The sequence below is a fragment of the Lipotes vexillifer genome, unplaced genomic scaffold (genome assembly GCF_000442215.2).
Source record: "Lipotes vexillifer unplaced genomic scaffold, Lipotes_vexillifer_v1.1 scaffold280, whole genome shotgun sequence".
Lineage (NCBI taxonomy): Eukaryota > Metazoa > Chordata > Mammalia > Artiodactyla > Lipotidae > Lipotes > Lipotes vexillifer.
Genome location: NW_006773895.1, coordinates 1,427,770 through 1,436,831, shown reverse-complemented (window position 1 = coordinate 1,436,831; position 9,062 = coordinate 1,427,770).

The following is a 9,062-nucleotide window of genomic DNA, read 5'->3' as shown; positions in this document are numbered from 1 at the left end:
CCAGCTACAGAGGTAATTAGAGTTGCAGGTAATTTTTTTAATCATATCAAGACTTGCCTCCAGTATGTATAAAAAGAGCAGGGATTATTTATTCCCACTTGATCAACAGTCAACATTTGCCTTCTTCATTTCAGAGACTGTTATCAAGATACATAAAAATTGAAGGCCATATTCTTCCAAAGCATAGCACTGATCTACTCTTTAGACCAACATTGTTACTGCCCATCTCTGACTTATTATTGCCCTGAGCTATGTACTGCTGTCTTCCAGTGCTATATTTCTTGAAAATTTGACACAAAAATCTGTGACACAAACTGTCAGCTTGGTGTGGAAAAAAATCTCAAGTTCTCTCATTAATATTAAACTTCTGGGGGGAAATGTGTGACTGAAACAAGCATTTCTTTTAGGATGAAGGAATTCATATATTACTATTGACATGATAATTGAAATCATATTCAGCAAAATGAATATGAAGAAATTATACCCACGCATTCTAAAAGAAGGGACAGAGATGGGTCCGAAGAAGGAAAAGTGTCTTATCACAAAATATGCAAACATTCAGACATCCTTATCAAAATGATGAAACAATGAAAAGGAAAGTTATTGTGACCATCTATTATTGTTTTTAATGAGCATCAAAGGGATTGTGATAAAGAAAAATTACTGTCAGTCATTGCAACAGAATATAGCTGAATAGGTACATCTTTTTATGACAATGCAGGCAAGAATAATTTGGATGTAAATCATGTCTTTGTCCCCACTTTATAATGGACTTTTTATACAAAATTTGGGAATGTGGAGAGACAAAAAGTCAGGTACTTGATTCTGCCTTTCCCTCTAAGGAGTCCTTATGCAAAACTTCTAGTGATTTCAGAGGAAAATAAAAATTGTGGACACTGTAAGGTCTGCTCTTGGGAGCTAAAGAAAAATGGGACTCCCCTCTGCCTCTTTTTTTTTCATGTGACATAAAAACTACAGGCAATTTTCATTTCTCTACCTCAACTCAAAGATATTTCTTTGAAGTCAATATTGTTGTAGTTATTTATTTATTTATTTTTCTTTATCGTACCAGGTTTTTTTCTTCTGCTTTTCCCTTTGGATATATTCTGTTTGTTTGTTTTATTTTGGAAAGAATTCATCTGAGTGCAAAAGAAAATGAAACCTTAGTCTTGTTACACACTGATGAAAGGAATTAAATTTTTCTATGTTGTCATACCGTCGTTGCTATAAAAATAAAATCACGTGAGAATCAAGGCAAAATTATCTTCCAAAGCCAACTCTTTTGATAGTAACTAATATTTAAACAGCACTTTAAGGTTAGCAAAACATTAATGTACATTGTTTCCCATGATCACCATAATAACAATGTGATAAGAACAGTATTTAAAAATTTTTTTTATTAATTAATTAATTTTTTGTCTGTGTTGGGTCTTCGTTTCTGCATGAGGGCTTTCTCTAGTTGCGGCAAGCAGGGGCCACTCTTCACCGCGGTGCGCGGGTCTCTCACTGTTGCAGCCTCTCTTGTTGCGGAGCACAGGCTCCAGACGCGCAGGCTCAGTAGTTGTGGCTCACGGGCCTAGTTGCTCCGAGGCATGTGGGATCTTCCCAGACCAGGGCGCGAACCCGTGTCCCCTGCATTGGCAGGAAGATTCTCAACCACTGTGCCACCAGGGAAGCCCAAGAACAGTATTTTATTGTCATTTTAAAGATAAGAAAATTGAATTTGAGAGATATACATTAACTTGCTAAGCGTCATGTACCTAGTAGGAAGCAGAACGTGTTTCTTAAACACAAAAGTTTTAATTTAAATCCTGGGTTCCTTCTACTATATCACATAACCTCAGTTAAGTTTTTATATCATAGTAGATTTTTTAAAGTTTGGTGATTGCCAATATTTTTCTAGGGTCTAGTAAGCCTAGTAATTACCTAAAAGGATCAGTATTCCTTTCATAATTTATATATATATATATGTTTTGAGAATTGAGGGGAACACAAATTCAGTATGTAAAGAATTAGGTGGGTTACTTATTCAGTGTACAGTCCTGGTCCTAACCTCCTAACAATTCTGATTCAGTACATCTAAGTGAAACTCTATCATCTATGTTTTAAATAAAGAGCTACATTTGAAAAAAAAACGCTGTTGTAATCAACTAATAACTCGATGTATAGGTCCATACCCTAATTTTTGAATCTACAGAAAACATATTTTCGTTTCATTTTTTCATTTATTTTCTTTTTTCATTTCTTTTTTTATTTTCTTCTCTTTCCTTTTTGTTTTCTATCTAACAAATTGATGTTCTCCAATTGTGCTACCTCTATTACCTGCTTAAAAAATGATTTTAGATTGCTCAAAGGTGTAAAATAAATGTAAATATGACCAAGATTCTTGTAGAAGTTAATTATTTTATGGATTACTTAGTTACTTCCTGACTGAAAATGGATACAAGGTAAGCAGATGGCAGCAGTCTAGAGTGTAGTAACACAGGTTCAAATATTCTCCATTATTGATATCTGGCTGAATTTTTAAACCTTCTATTCCTCAATTTACTCATCTGTAAAGGTGGAATAATAGCATTTTATGTGACAGAGATTTTATGAATATTAAATAAGGTTTTTGTTAACCTTTATCTAATGCATAACACTGTGCCCAGAATATGGAGAATGCTCAATAAAAGTAGCTATTATTGTTTTTAGTTTTTACTGTAGTTGTTGTTATTATTATTATTCACTGATTTTATTATTAGAGAAAAAAATATATGCTACCACTGACCATCTGTTTCTGATTTTTGGAACATTTCCTACGAACAGTTAAATGAATTAATTTTCAGAATAGAGTTACTTGATATGACTATCAGTCTTTGAGAATAATGGCCAAAGGCAAAGATTTTCCTTTCATACAATTACTATTGACATATCCTTCCTAGTTTGATACGATGATTCATCGTATATTGAGTCATTCCTGAGCCACCATATGTTTTTATGTTAATTGATGATTTTTTTATTTTTTGTGGTTATTGATTTTGTTGTTTAGCAAGTTATATAAGCACTTTGTGTTATATATGTCTGTATAATTTCAACATTTGAAGTGTGGTTAGTACTTAATGATAGGGAAGGAAGTTATCTAAAATATTATATATGAAGTTCTCAGATATATTTTCTCAAAGCACAGTAGAATTTCACTTTTACGTGGTAACCTCAGTCAATGAATGTGCAAGTATCCAGTGGTTGCCTTAAAATGTCATTCATTAATGTAAAAGTGTTGACATTTACAGGTGTCAGATAGGCAGACAGATCATAATTTTAAGAATTACATGTCTTTCTGAGAATTTTGTTTTCTTGATCTTTATGAAACGAAACTATCATATGTAATATTAAATTTGAGCTACCTCTTTTGACCTTAGAGTGCATACAATAAGAATTATAATCTCCTCTGCATGCTTATTTATGAGATCATTTTTTTTAGGCATTTAAGCATGTATTCACTTATTTAAAGGTTTAAAAATTCTAAGAATTATAAACCTGTCTGAATTGAGTGTAAGTACTATTAGAACCTTTAGAGGAAATGTAAATGAAGCATTAGAAAAGGAGCTAAAGGAAAGAAGACTGACAACACTGAAGAAAGAAAGAAAAAATATTACAAATAAAAAGCAATGAAATGCCATAAAAATAAGAGAAATAAGTATATTAGATTACAGAAATCTGCTTATTTTATTCTCCAGGTATTTGCACTTGCCATTGAATGTACCTAAATTGTTTTTCATCTAGCTAAATTTATGATTTGCTTCTTTTTAATTACAATTTCACCTTAGATGTTGCCTATTAAAAGAGACTTTCCTGACCCATGCCACTAGTAGCAAAACAAATCCCCAGCCAGTAGCTATCTCATTATTTTTCTCTGATATTCTGAAAATACCTTCCTTATTAAATACAAGCAACCTGAGGACTGATTAGTTTACCATCAGTCAACCTGGAAGAACACAGCATATATATATATATATATATATATATATATATATATACACACACACATATACATATATATATACACACATATACATATATATACACACATATACATATATATACACATACATACATAGTATCCAATAATATTTAATTACGACATATAACAATTGTCTATAGTCTTAATAGTTTACATAGATTTTCTCACTTAATTCCTAAACCATCCTATGAAGGAAATAGGACAGTAGGACAGTGTATCCTTTGTAATGTGTCAACGTGGCTAGGCTGAATCCCAGAACTCCCTTCCATGTATGTTTCCTGTCAATAGAAGACCACAGAGAGATTCTTGGGCAATATTTAGAGAACAGAAGTGAAGTAGCAGCCGTTTAGTAACTCAAACCCTGTTGCTTATCTGAGGACTTATCATCTCTATGGTATAGGGGAGCAGAGAGTCTGTAACCATTCTACCTCCCCTAGATGCTATACCACTGTGTGCTTAGCACTGGAAGGAAGGGTGTCAGGTTCTTTTGAGCATGAATACCATCAGGATAAGAGGTCCAGCTCGTACTTGTGGATTTAAGTTTGTTCTTACTCCCTGTATTTTATAGTCATCTTCCCTTCCTGACTGCCTATTCTGCAGATTGGAAGCTATAGAATCAGCTATGAAGACAACAACCTTACATACACTTTTAAACCAGCATTCACTATTGAGTAAGCTCAAACCCCATAACATATCTATTTATCCATCACCTGTTTATCTATTTATGGAATCCATCCATCTACATCATATACCTCTTAGTTGTTCTGCTTTTTGGATTAAACACTGACTAATACAATCACCCTATAATACCTAAGGAAACTGTAGTACCCAGTTTAGTAAAGATCTGCCTCAAGGGCATATGGTGACCCAAGAAAGACTAGTAGTTAAGTAATAGGTTATAGATAGCTTAAAAGATTTTAGTGATAAGTTTATCTGCAGCTGTTTTTTATCTACTTTCTTTGCCTTATGATAGAATGAGGGTGTAAGTGGAGTGAGAGGGGTGATCAGCCCTTTTTTGACAGATAGTTTATGAATAATGGCTTAAGTTCTCAATTTCTATTTTTACTACCTTTATTAAAACTTCTACTAAATACATATATGAATCATGCAATATACTTCAAAGACAATGATTTCAAAAGGTATGAGCTCCTAGGCAGGGTTATATAAACAAAGGCTTAAGAAAAAAAAATCCATTTTATTAGCTTTTTCAGACTAAATGTTGGATTTTGTTGCTCTCCTACATTGTATTGTTTAATTTTTCCCACTAATCACTCTAACCTCAATTCTAGTTTCATCATGTATGTTATATTTTTCTACTTCCAACTTCTTGATTTGATTTTTTAAAATTATATTTATTTAACAAATACTTGTATAGTACACATTATGTGCCATGCACTGTTCTCAGAAATTTGCAAATATTAATTTATAAAATATTCTTAACAACTTTACAAGGTAAGCACCATTGTTTTCTCTATATTACATATAAAGAAACTGAGTTAAATAACTTGTCTGACATCATTCAACTGTAAGCTGTCAAACTGGGATTTGAACTCAGAGTCTGGCTCAGGAGTTCATAACTTTCCTAATATTATCATTTAAAGCTATAGTTTTCCTTCAGAATTCTACTTTATAGAAGGGAACAGGATACAATGACGTTCAAACAGAGACCTAAGGGAGTGAGGAAGAGGTTAATATGGAGGTAGGGGGGAAGAACATTCTAGACAGAGAATACTAAGTGTAAATAAAGCTTGAGGAGGGGACTTTGCTTGACCTGCTTTGGAAGTTTGGGGGAGATCGAGCAAGATAGTTTCTATCAGAATGAGGGGGATAGAAATGGTAAAAGATAGAGTTCACAGAGGTAGAAGGGAACCAGATCATATAGGCCCTTACAGGTAGGGTGACACATATTCTAGCTGCCCAAACACCCCATTTTCATGCCTGTTAACCTGGCGTAGTTATTAATAGTTCTCATTTCACTGAAACAGTTGTCCAAGTTTGGACTATAAATCATAGAGTCACCTTTCTTATAGGTCATTTAAAAGACTTTCTTTTTAATCTAATGAGATGAAAATTCACTCTTGTTCTGTTGATAATAAAATTTAGGGGGATCATGAAAAGATAGATACCAACTAAAAGCAGTATTTCAGGTGACAGAAGTGATGGTAACCTGGGCCAAGGTAGTTGTGAATGTGTTAAGCAGTGATGAGATTCTGTGTGTATTCTGAAGGCCGAGAAAGTGGATTTGCTGATGGATTAGCTGCTGGGTATGTGAGAAAGGTAAATCAAGAATGATTGCAATATTTAGGCTGGAGCAACTAAAAGTGTGAAGCTGCTATTTAATAAAGAAGGAAAGACTGAGGGAGGAACTGGATCAGGGGAGAAGTATTAATTCAATTTAGATGTGTAAAATTTAAGATATTTAAGAGATATCCAAAGGTTGACGTTGAGTTAGATGTAGGACTCTAGAGTTCATGAGAGAGGCCTAGGTTAGGTTTTATATTTGGAAGTTAGCAGGTTAGAGATGATATTTAAAGTCCCAATGTGGAATAACTTCAGATAGAGAGTGTTAATAGTGTGAATTAACTCTCAACACTTATATTTTCTAAACAAGTGGGTAGTTGATGCCAGAGATATCTAGACAGATAGTTTAGATATTCCCATTAATATCGGGGTATAAGAGATTAGAGATTAAGAGTGATGGGGAATGGGGGGAGTTCTGGTACAGAAGGCAGAAAGGTAGTGTCAAGATCAACTTGTTAAGCACTGCAGGAAACCTTTGCAGATGCACATAGATTGTGTTGGACGATATTTGGTTTTCTCACACTTTGCCTATTTCTATCACTAAATTTGTGCATTATAATTGTCTCCCTTTCCAAAATTTCAGCTCCTTTGTGTCATGAACTGTGATTTTTTTTTCTTTGTAGACCCATGAGAGTCATACAGTCAAGCTCATTTACGAAAGCAGATATTCAATTATCTTTTAACCTATAAAACAACAATTTCATATAATCTGACCTAATAGATCACTAGTAATTGAACAATAAAATGAATGAATTGGAGGGAAAGACAGAAACTCAATTATTAAAGTAGGTTCCAAGGTATTCAGACCTGTTTTTATCAATGGGCCCTGGGACAAAAGAAGTGTTTACTTACTTGTTAGGATGTAAACACATCTGTTTTGATGATGGTACATTTAAAAACTACTTAAAATTCTGGAAATTTCAAGTTTTGTTCAGAATTGTCTCTGGCTTAAGGGTGGGGAGGAATTGACAGGTTTAAGGGAAGAAGTCCAATAGCTAAGGGATGAAAGAGCAATAAGATAAACAAATTATATACCCTATACTTTCTAAACTTACATAATTTACATTTAGATATGATGAGAATATTCAGTAAATAACATTTAAAAACAAATTCATTAAATTCATACAATTATAAATAATTTGTTAAGATACATTTTTAAATGTTTACTTTTGGTAAAAATATAACAGTTAAATAGCAAGCAAGACTAACATCCTTGTCCACTATGAGAAGAAAATCATTTTTGCCTTCAAATATCACTCATAGATTATGTCAACACATAGTATAAATCAGAAAAGTTTGAAAACTCCATAGGCAGTTTTCAAAAAATTTATGTATATAGTTAATATGTAAAATAATTTCTTGTGTATTTTATTAATATGTTATTGAAACTATTTTTCTCATGTTTTATTATCTTTTTAACTTATTGCCTAGGATATTATTTGGGGGGTCTGGTATGGATTGAATGTGTATGTCCCCTCTAAAATTCAAAAGTGAAATCCTAACCTCCAAGGGGATTATTTTAGGAAGTGGGGCCTTTGGGAGGTGATTAGGTCATGAAGGTGGAGCCCTCATGAATGGGATCAGTGCTCTTATGAAAGAGACCACAGAGAGCTCCCTCATCCCTTCCCACCATGTCAGGTTACAGCAAAAAGACAGCTGTCTAAGAAGCAGGTTCTCAACAGACACTGAATCTGCTGGCACCTTGATCTTGGACTTTCCAGCTTCCAGAACTGTAAGAAATAAATTTCTGTTGTTTATAAGCCACCCAGGCTTGCTATTTTGTTATAGCATCCCAGACTAAGACAAGTGTCTACCCCCCAAATTTCCAAATATTCTTTTAATATACTGATTTTTTCAGCTTAGCAAGTATTGACATAAAAAATATATCCTTTGCACTGAGAGCTAAATGAAGAGTCCTTAAAAAACGTATGAGAGTACTTCTAGAAAAGCATAATATATGTGTGCATAAGAATTCTATTTAGCATTTATTTATTATTATTTTTTAAATGTTAGTAACAGGAAATCCTGAAACTGGAATATATTACCCTTTATTTAAGCTACTGCATATTATATTATTGAAATCTAAGTTATTGTTTTTTTGGTTTTTTTACATCTTTATTGGAGTGTAATTGCTTTACAATGATGTGTTAGTTTCTGCTTTATAACAAAGTTAATCAGTTATACATATACATATGTTCCCATATCTCTTCCCTCTTGCATCTCCCTCCCTGCCACCCTCCCTATCCCACCCCTCCAGGTGGTCACAAAGAACCGAGCTGATCTCCCTGTGCTATGCGTCTGCTTCCCACTAGCTATCTACCTTACGTTTGGTAATGTATATATGTCCATGCCTCTCTCTCGCTTTGTCATAACTTACCCTTCCCCCTCCCCATATCCTCAAGTCCATTCTCTAGTAGGTCTGTGTCTTGATTCCTGTCTTACCCCTAGGTTTTTCATGACATTTTTTTTTTCTTAAATTCCATATATATGTGTTAGCATACGGTATTTGTCTTTCTCTTTCTGACTTACTTCACTCTGTATGACAGACTCTAGGTCTATCCACCTCATTACAAATAGCTCAATTTCGTTTCTTTTTATGGCTGAGTAATATTCCATTGTATATATGTGCCACATCTTCTTTATCCATTCATCCGATGATGGACACTTAGGTTGTTTCCATCTCCGGGCTATTGTAAATAGAGCTGCAATGAACATTTTGGTACATGACTCTTTTTGAATTATGGTTTTCTCAGAGTAT